Below are 9,706 nucleotides of genomic sequence, written 5' to 3' on the forward strand. Positions count from 1 at the left end.
CGGAGATGCCACGAGGAGCGACTCCTGTGAAAAGCTCAAGCTGCCTGTCATGCGAGTAACGTTTTCTAAAAGACAGTGAGAGGAACAGAGGACTGAGCTGAGCTTTAGGCAGCAAGGACCTCAAATAGAGCAGCGCAGTAAGGAGGCCTCCAAGCCACCTGGCTGAGTGGATCCTAAGTTGCTTCGGGCTGCCTGGACCTTCATTGACACCTGTAACCAGTGCTCCCATCGGCACCTCTATAAATTCAGTAAAGGTAAAGGAAATACAACCCTGATGTGTCCTCAGATTTGTTTGCTATACCATCTGCCCTGCACTACAACCACCATCATCTCATCACTTACACATACAATTACCCTGGGGCCTAGCTCTACCTGTGGAGAGCTGTAACAACTCTACTGCATCACCATCAGCCCCATCGGACTCTGAAGCCGGGTCGGCTAACACCTTATTTGCCGAATACCACAGGTAGCATCATGAACTAATTTCCTTTTAAATCATCCACTATAAACTTTATTGAACATTTTCATTGGATGCCCAGGGCCACGGACCAGGTCACCGCTATCGTGACACTTCCCCTTTAAGAACTGCCTGGTACCGAGTTCCCCACGGCCCTGGTGGGCGCTCCATAAGCTCAGTTCTGGACTGATATCTCTGTAGTAAGCTGGGTTCTGGTCTGATATCACTGTAGCAAGCTCAGTTCTGCTCCCTTAACTCTGTAGTAAGCTCGGTTCCTCCCCCATATCTCTCTAGTAAGCTTGGTTCTGCTCCCATATCTCGGTAATAAGCTCGGGTCTGCTTCCATATGTCTGTAGTAAGCTCGGTTCTGCTCCCATATCTCTGTAGTAAGCTCGGCTCTGCTCCCATAGCTCTGTAGTAAGCTTGTTTCTGCTCCCACAGATCCTTAGTAAGGTTTGTTATGTTCCCATATCACTCTAGTAAGCTTGGTTCTGCTCCCATATCTCTCTAGTAAGCTCGGTTCTGCTTCCATATCTCTCTAGTAAGCTCAGTTCTGCTTCCATAGCTCTTTTGTAAACTTGGTTCTGTTCTCATAGCTCTGTAGTAATCTCGGTTCTGCTTCCATAGCTCTGTTGCAAGCTTGGTTCTGCTCCCTTATTTTTGTAGTAAGCTTGATTCTGCTCCCATAGAGCTGTAGTAAGCTTGGTGCTGTTCCCATATCACTCTAGTAAGCTCGGTTCTGCTCCCATATCTCTCTAGTAAGCTCTGTTCTGCGCCTATAGCTCTGTAGTAAGCTCAGTCCCACTCCTATATCTCTGTAGTAAGCTCGGTTCTGCTCCCATAGCTCTGTAGTAAGTTCGGTACTGCTCCCATAGCTCTGTAGTAAGCTCGGTTCTGCTCCCATATCCCTCTATTAAGCTTGATCCTGCTCCCATAGCTCTGTAATAAGCTCAGTTCTGCTCCTGTGGCGCCCCTGAGGCTCAGTCGCCACAGAGGTACTGCACCTTCTCCTTAGGTGTGGTTTCCCACCATCCAGGTAAGTCGGAGGCTCTTGACCACGCTCCAACACTCGCACCCCACACAATAGAGTAGTTCACCACAACCACATTGCGGCTCTTTGCTTAGAGAGAGGCAGAGCACCTTTGGTGGTTCCCTGCTTGGAACACTAGACGTGCTGGGAGGTGGGTGGAGTTCAGAATATATATATGAGTGGGATGGTTTAGAATGACAAGTCAGTCTGACAGGAGGTCAGTGAGGAAGGAAGCCACTCGGGAGGAGTGGGGATCCCTGGAAGAAGGGATGGAAGAAGAAGTGCTGCAGCTGCCTCAGTGACCTGAGCCAGCTGGCACGGGAAAGGAAAGGAAAGGAAAGGAAAGAAGGAGAAGGACGTTGACCTGAAGCCTGAGCTTCCATAGAAGGGAAAGGACAAGCACGGAATGTAGGAGTAAAAGGGAACACAGAGGACGTGGGTTAGAGGAAGAATCCTGCCTAGAAGTTCTAAGTGCAAGGCCGGGGCCCGGTCCCCGAGGTTGTACGAACGCTAATGGTTCTGCAGAAGACACTGGTGGAGTAGTGGGCTGTAAATGCACTACTCCCATCTACGACTTGAGGGCACAACAGCAATAAGGATAGAGAGCCGGGACTTAGGAGTAGAGAGTCCCCGAAGCAGGCTACAGCTGTGTGCCATGCAAGTAGAGTTCTTGGGAACATCTGTCAGGAGGAACTCCAGTGTAACACGGTAGTGGAGATCTTCACACTTAAAGGTGCTATAGAGGAGACGTTCAGGAAAGGCACATAAGTTGGCAGAGTGTGGAAGGGAGCTTTCCATCTTGCCTGGAGGTTGACTGAGTCCCTGACCCGGAGAACATGGCACAGAAGCGGGCACTACAGACTGTGAGTAAAGCTTTGGAACTACATTCCCTGGTGTCCTCTATTCCTTCCTGCGTCCGTCTGCCTGACACTGCTACATCCCCTGCGCCAGACACTACATCACCTAAGTGTCTCCACATCTATACTGCTCTGGGACAACAGCGCTGCCTGTGGAGGGCTATACCATCATTGCTGCACCACACCATCTGTCCTGGAGGATCTGCATGCAGCGTCGGCTTAACGCCTCCCTTGCCGACGCTGGCACGGGAAAGGAAAGAAAAGAAGGAGAAGGACGTTGACCTGAAGCCTGAGCTTCCATAGAAGGGAAAGGACAAGCACGGAACGTAGGAGTAAAAGGGAACACAGAGGACGTGGGTTAGAGGAAGAACCCTGCCTAGAAGTTCTAAGCGAAAGGCCGGCTCCCGGTCCCCGAGGTTGTACGAACGCTAATGGTTCTGCAGCAGACACCAGTGGAGTAGTGGGCTGTAAATGCACTACTCCCATCTAAGACTTGAGGGTGTGGCGCCCCTGAGGCTTCAGTCGCCATAGAGGTACTGCACCTTCTCCTAAGGTGTAGTGCCCCACCATCCAGGTAAGGTGGGAACACCTGACCACGCTCCACACCTGCATTCCACACACAGGATAGTTCAGTGGGGCCACCTAACAGCTTCAGGCTGGGGGTTAGCAGAGCACCCCTCGTGGAACCCTGCTTCGTAACACGAGATGTGCTGGGAGGCGGGTGGAGTGAGATGATATAAAAGAGTGGGAAGAGTGAGAGTTATGGAGGAGTTGGTTGGTTAGTTGGAGAGAGAAGAGAGAAGATGGGTGTCTGAAGGACGTGCTGCAGCAGGTCCCAGTGATCTGGGCTGCTGGCACGAGAAAGACAGAAAAAGAGATTGATAAGATTGATAACCTAACCTTCCATAAGAGAGATAGAACAGATCGGAATGAAGGAGAATAGAAGGACGGTGGGAAGCAGGTTGAAGAAAGATAGAGAACCCTTCCAGTCCAGAGAGCGCAAAGGCCGGGGCCGGTCCCCGAGGTTGATTGGATCTTTATGTCCGGCAACAGACACCGGAGGAGTAGTGATCCGCTAACTCCTTGCTCCCATCATAGACTTGGGACACAACAGCAACTGAATAGAGAGCCGGGACGCAGTGAGGAGTCCCCGAAGCAGGCTACAGCTGTCTGTCATACAAGTAAAGACTAGGAACACCTAGAGAGAGGCATTCCAGGGTAACCAAGTACTGGAGTGCTTCGCACCTAAAGGCGCATTGGACGAGTCGTTCAGTAAGGTACATGTTGGCGGAGTGTGGAAGGGAGAATCCTATCCTGCCTGGAGGTTGGCTGGAGCCCTGACCTGGAGAACACAGTACGGAGGCAGGCAGTGGAGTGAACTGCAAACAGTGAGTAAAGCTTTGGAACCACATACTCGGGTGTCCTCCAATTATTCCCGCACCACTACACCTGGGTACCAGCCTCCATACCATTCTGCGCCTCTCCTCATCCATTGCACCTACACTGCCCTGGGACTACAGCTCCACCTGTGGGGAGCTACACCATCTTTGCTGCACCACACCATCAGTCCCGGCGGATCTGCATGCAGCGTTGGCTCAACATCTTACTTGCCAAACACCACGGGTGGTGTCACGAACTATTCTAATAAACTTTAACACCATTAACATCACCGCCATTGATATTGGGCGCCCAGGGCCACAGACCGGGTCACCGCTGCTGTGACACATTCCCACCTTGACACCGGCCCGGTACCGAGTACCCCGCTGCCCTGGGTGTGCGAGGGCGACCCAATTTTGGCGTCACGAACAGGATGACGAGACCCAATGCCATCGGGTTCTGTGTGCCTTGGATTTACAACTTTTGAAAATGTGCAGAAGACCAAATTAAATAGACTGTAAAATGGACATTAGAAATGGCCACTGGTGCGGAGAAGAAGGGCGTGAAGAGATGGGAGGTCCTAAGAAAAGACTGCGAAGAGTCTTGGGCCATCCCTGCCTGAATTACTATGTGACCGATGCATGGCCCACCCCCCCCGAGGGGTTCGTACACTGGCTTGGTATGGAGGCGCTGGAAGAAGACGCCGCCCCCAGAAGGAGGGGCAGATGAAGCCTCTGGTGAGCAGAAGGGCGGAGCGAGGAGAACGCCAGAATGCCATCATGAAAGCAGATGAGAAGACAGAAGAACAGGGAGGGGAGAAGTCACTCGCCCCTAGTCCGCCTACGCGGAGGTTGCGACCGCTGATTCATCCTCAGCTGCGTCTGCCACCGCCTCACAACAGATATTGTCATTGGGGGAGCCACGTCCGGAGGAGATACATGAAGGCTCTGGAACAGAATGGAGGACCGGGACCGTGTCTCTGCCTGGATCGGGCGCGGTGGCACCGGCCTCCACCATCAACCCCAGCTGAGACCGGCCTGGTCCCGGCACGGATCCAACTGCGGCCTACTCCACCAGTCACTCCGGGAGTTGCGGCTGCTGCCATCTACCACCAGGAAGCAGAGCCGGAACCGCGGCTGGAAACGCCAGGTATGATCGCTACCCCCGGTCTGACCCTGGTTTTGGGAGCGGAACCCACAGATAGGAACGGGCCCACTGACCTTCGCCGACGATCCCCGGCTGCAGTGCCTATAGGGGAGATGATCAAGTTGTTCCTGGCTGGCGGCCTCGGGCTGCGGCACCATCTCCTGAACTTCCTATGGAACTGGAGGGACCCATATCCCCACAGACAGTAGAAATATCCATGGCCCTTTCCCTGCGCCCCAACAGTCCCTATCCCTCTGTATGGGAGATTGAGTATATGCGGCTAGCAAGTAGCCAACGGGACGAAGATACCACCTCTGAGAACAGTTCCAGTTCAGCTACCAGAACCCCAGGAGGGGACCACAATTGAAATAATTTACTAAATCTTGTTACCCAGGAGGGTTTGTTGCACCAGTTGTGCCTTTGCCTTTTTGTTCATCATGTTGCCCAGTTTTGATTGGCAGCGTTGCTTTTGAAATGGAACTGTGGAGATCATAGACACTGATTAATCCAAAAAGTTTTATTGTAAATAGTTGCACCTCTTTAGGTGCCCTTTCTTGGTTTTACATATAAAGACACTTTGCGAAGATAATGTTTTTGCATGGACACTTTTCGAGGAATGATGTCTACCTCAAGGGACACAGCAAGAAAGCCTGGCTGGGAGCAATGTTCAGCACCTTTGTGTCACGCTGCTGCCGCCGCAGCCTCCTCAGATACCTTCTCTTCTGCCGCAGTCTGCCCACTCTCTGGCGGCCTCCACACCGCGGTCCCGGCTGCCTCGGCCTTCTCCGCGCTCCTCCTTTCCCCGTCTCTCGTTCCCGGCGCCCGCTCCGGCTCGGTCTCCTGTGTCCCGTCAGGCGCGCGCCCCGGTCCAGCTTCCTGTTCCTCGGCGGGCGCGCGCGCACACTGTGGTCTGCAGCACACACGCTCTCTACCCCTCCTGAGGCCACACGCTCTCCTCACCTTGCGCTGGGAGGGGTCATGACCCGGAAGTCCCTGCCACGACTCCCTATATCAGGCCGCCTCTTCCTGCTGGCGGTGCCTGATTATCACTTGTGCCCTGCTAAGTGATTCTGGCCCTTGTCTCTGTGTGCACCCCCGTTGCCTCCCTGCCTGTAGCTTACCTGTCTTCTCCACTGTCCTCTCTCCTAGGATCTGGAAGTCTGAGCTCATGCTCCGGTCTGTCCTGGTCCCCTGGCTGAGTTCTCCAGTTCGTGCCTGCTTCCCTCCGTCTCGCCTGTGTTCCTGACCTGTCCGCCATCTGTATTCCTGTTTCTGGGGAGGTCCACCGCCAGCACCTCTGGCCCCTTGCCAGCTCTCCTGTATTCTCTCTGGGTACCAGCTGCCGTGGTGATAGTTACCCGCGGGGCCTGCCCCAAACACTCCCTGTATAGGGGGTGGTCCACCTGGCCAGCTCGCCCGTGGGAGGTTCGTTGCCACGGTCCAGCGGGTCCACTCCAGGAGATCTACCTAAGTCTCAAATCACAGAATAATCAGGCCATGGATCCCGCTGGTACCCCGACCCAGAAGGAACTTTTGTTCCTCCGAGAAAATCAGGCGAGGATCATGTCATTCCTCAAATCTATGGAGTCCCGTCTTTCCTCTTTGCAAGCCTCCGATCCAGGGACTGCCTCTCAGATCTCCAGCAGGAGCTTGCCCAGCAGCGCGACACCCAGGCCCACATTCTGAATTACATGGCCTCGGTGGATAAACTCCTACTAGCTCTCCAGACCGCTGCTGCTGCCCCTGTTCAGGCGGCAGTTCATTAGCCAATGCCAGCTGCATTTTGAGTTGACGCCCCTGCAGTATCCTACCGACCGGGCCAAGGTGCCCTTTGTGGTATCCCATTTGGAGGGTGAGACGCTGGCTTGGGTAAATCCCTTGTGGGAACGTGACGACCCGTTAGTCTCCCAGCTTGCGACCTTCTTAGAGACCTTTCGTAGAGTCTTCGATGAGCCCGGTCGCCTGGTCTCGGCCACCGAGTCCTTATTTAACCTCCGCCAGGGTGCTCTCTCTGTGGGGCAGTATGCCATCCAGTTCCGTACAGTGTCCTCCGAGCTTGGATGGAACAACGAGGCTCTAGTGGGGGCTTTTTGGCGCGGCTTGTCGGCTCGAATCAAAGACGAGTTGGCTGGGAGAGACACACCCACGTCTTTGGAGGACCTCATCTCTCTGGCAACGCGAATTGATCTGCGTTTCCAGGAGTGCTCCCGCGAAGCCGCCAGGGAGAGAAGGCCTTCTCGTTTTTCCCCTTCTCCACGCAGTCCTCCTCGCCCACGACCTACCACCGTGGCGTCAGCTTTGGAGCCCATGCAAGTGGACTGACTCAGACCAGCGGAGCTGCGTCGCCAGGAGAGACTTACACATGGTCTTTGTCTCTATTGTGGCAGCGCCTCCCATCTTCTGCGTTCCTGTCCAGTGAGGCTGGGAAACACCTCAGCCTAGGACAGGTAAGAGAGGCCTCCCTAGGTGTCTGTGATACCTCTCTACCCTTGACCCTCTCTGTTTTGTTTGTCCTGGGATCCAAACGTTTTTCTGAGGTGGCCTATATTGACTCAGGGGCTGCAGGGAACTTCATCCAACTCGAGGCGGTAAAAAGATTGCAGATACCTGTCAGGTCCTTGGAGGTTCCCCAGCAGTTAGCTTCAGTCGACCGTGTTCCCCTGCACGAGACCGTCACTTTGGTCACCGAAGAGGTGGAGTTACAGATCAGGGTCCTGCACCGTGAGAAGATAGCCTTCTTCGTGCTGCCGTCACTGTCCCACACCTTGCTTCTGGGTCTTCCATGGTTGAGGATACACACCCGTCTTGGATTGGCGCTCTGGAGACATTCTTCGTTGGAGTCGTTTCTGCCAGACTAAATGTCTTCTTCCGGTACAACCTCTCATGACTTCGCTACCTGCCTTGGGTCCAGCGGATCTGCCCCCGGCCTACTGGGCCTTTGCTGACGTCTTTGACAAAAAGGAGGCAGAGACTCTTCCACCGCACTGGCCATGTGATTGCCCGATCGAGTTTGTTCCAGGTTCAACTCCGCCCCAGGGGCGAATCTATCCTTTGAGTCCGCTCGAATTCCAAGCCATGACTGAGTACGTTCAGGAGAATTTGGCCAGGGGCTTTATCCGGAAGTCATCTTCACCCGCCGGAGCAGGTTTCTTTTTTGTCAAGAAGAAGGATGGGTCCCTTTGCCCGTGTATCGACTATCGGGGTCTTAATGAAATCACTATCAAGAACAAATACCCCCTACCTCTCATCCCCGAGTTATTCGACCGGCTGCGAGGGGTGCAAATCTTTACCAAACTGGATCTCCGTGGAGCCTACAATCTCATTCGTATTCGCTCCGGAGATGAATGGAATACCGCTTTTAACACCAGGGATGGGCACTACGAGTATCTCGTCATGCCATTCGGTTTGTGCAACGCCCCCGCAGTCTTTCAGGAATTTGTAAATGACATTTTCCGAGACCTTCTGTACTCCTGTGTGGTCGTATATCTGGACGATATCCTCGTCTTCTCTCCCGATCTGCCCGCCCACAGGAGAGATGTCCGTCGAGTACTGTTACGCCTAAGGGAGAATTGCCTATATGCTAAGCTGGAGAAATGCACCTTTGAACAGTCCACCCTTCCATTCCTAGGATACGTCATCTCTGACTCAGGCTTATGCATGGACCCGGAGAAAGTATCTGCCGTGCTTAACTGGCCGCGTCCCCATGGGGTAAAAGCCATTCAGTGATTTCTTGGCTTCGCAAATTACTACCGGCAGTTCATTCCTCATTTTTCCTCTTTGACTGGTCCTATCTCCTCTTTGATCCGTAAGGGAGCTAATCCGCACGCCTGGTCCCCTGAAGCCGAGAACGCCTTCTTGTCTCTGAAACACGCATTCGCCATGGCACCCGTGCTCCATCGCCCAGAAGCCAATAAAGCTTTCATCCTCGAGGTGGATGCTTCCGCAACTGGGGCCGGAGCAGTTCTGTCTCAAAAATCTCCCTCTGGTAGACTTGTTACGTGCGGTTTCTTTTCCAAGTCCTTCTTCACTTCGGAGCGAAACTATTCCATCGGAGACCGGGAACTGCTTGCCATCAAATTAGCTCTGGAGGAATGGAGGTACTTATTAGAGGGAGCCCTACATCCGTTTACAATCTACACGGACCATAAAAATCTGACTTACCTTGAATCGGCACAGACTCAATCCTCGGCAGGCCAGGTGGTCTCTGTTCTTTGGCCGATTCGATTTTGATCTGCACTTTCGTCCCGGCAACAAGAACCTCAAGGCTGATGCTTTGTCCAGGTCCTTCCTTTCTGCAGATTTGGAGGAGGAACCCACACATATCTCGATCCCTCCAGGCTCATCACGGTGGCACCTCTCTCTCTCGTCTCGCCGCCACGTGGTAAGACTTTCGTGGCAGAGATGGACCGAAGACAGATCCTACACTGGGGGCATGCTTCCAAACTTGCTGGTCATGTCGGCCTTAAAAAAACACTTGTCCTTGTCTCCCGCTACTACTGGTGGCCGACTCTTCCCCTGGATGTCCGAGATTTTGTCGCTTCCTGTCCGTCCTGTGCTAAAACCATGGTGCCTAGGCATTTGCCTTCCGGTATTCTGCATCCGCTTCCAGTTCCATTGTCCCCTTGGCAACACATTGCCATGGATTTCATTACCGATCTACCCAGGTCTGCAGATTGTACCGTCGTCCTTGTGGTGGTAGACAGATTCTCTAAGATGGCACATTTCATCTCTCTCCCCGGGTTACCTTCAGCACGAGACTTGGCAAAAGTTTTCGTTCACCACATCTTCCGTCTCTATGGACTACCCCAACATATTGTTTTTGACAGAGGAGTCCAATTT

The sequence above is a fragment of the Dendrobates tinctorius genome, unplaced genomic scaffold, assembly GCF_039654945.1.
Source record: "Dendrobates tinctorius isolate UK_male_01 unplaced genomic scaffold, ASM3965494v1 ptg000619l, whole genome shotgun sequence".
NCBI classification, from domain to species: domain Eukaryota; kingdom Metazoa; phylum Chordata; class Amphibia; order Anura; family Dendrobatidae; genus Dendrobates; species Dendrobates tinctorius.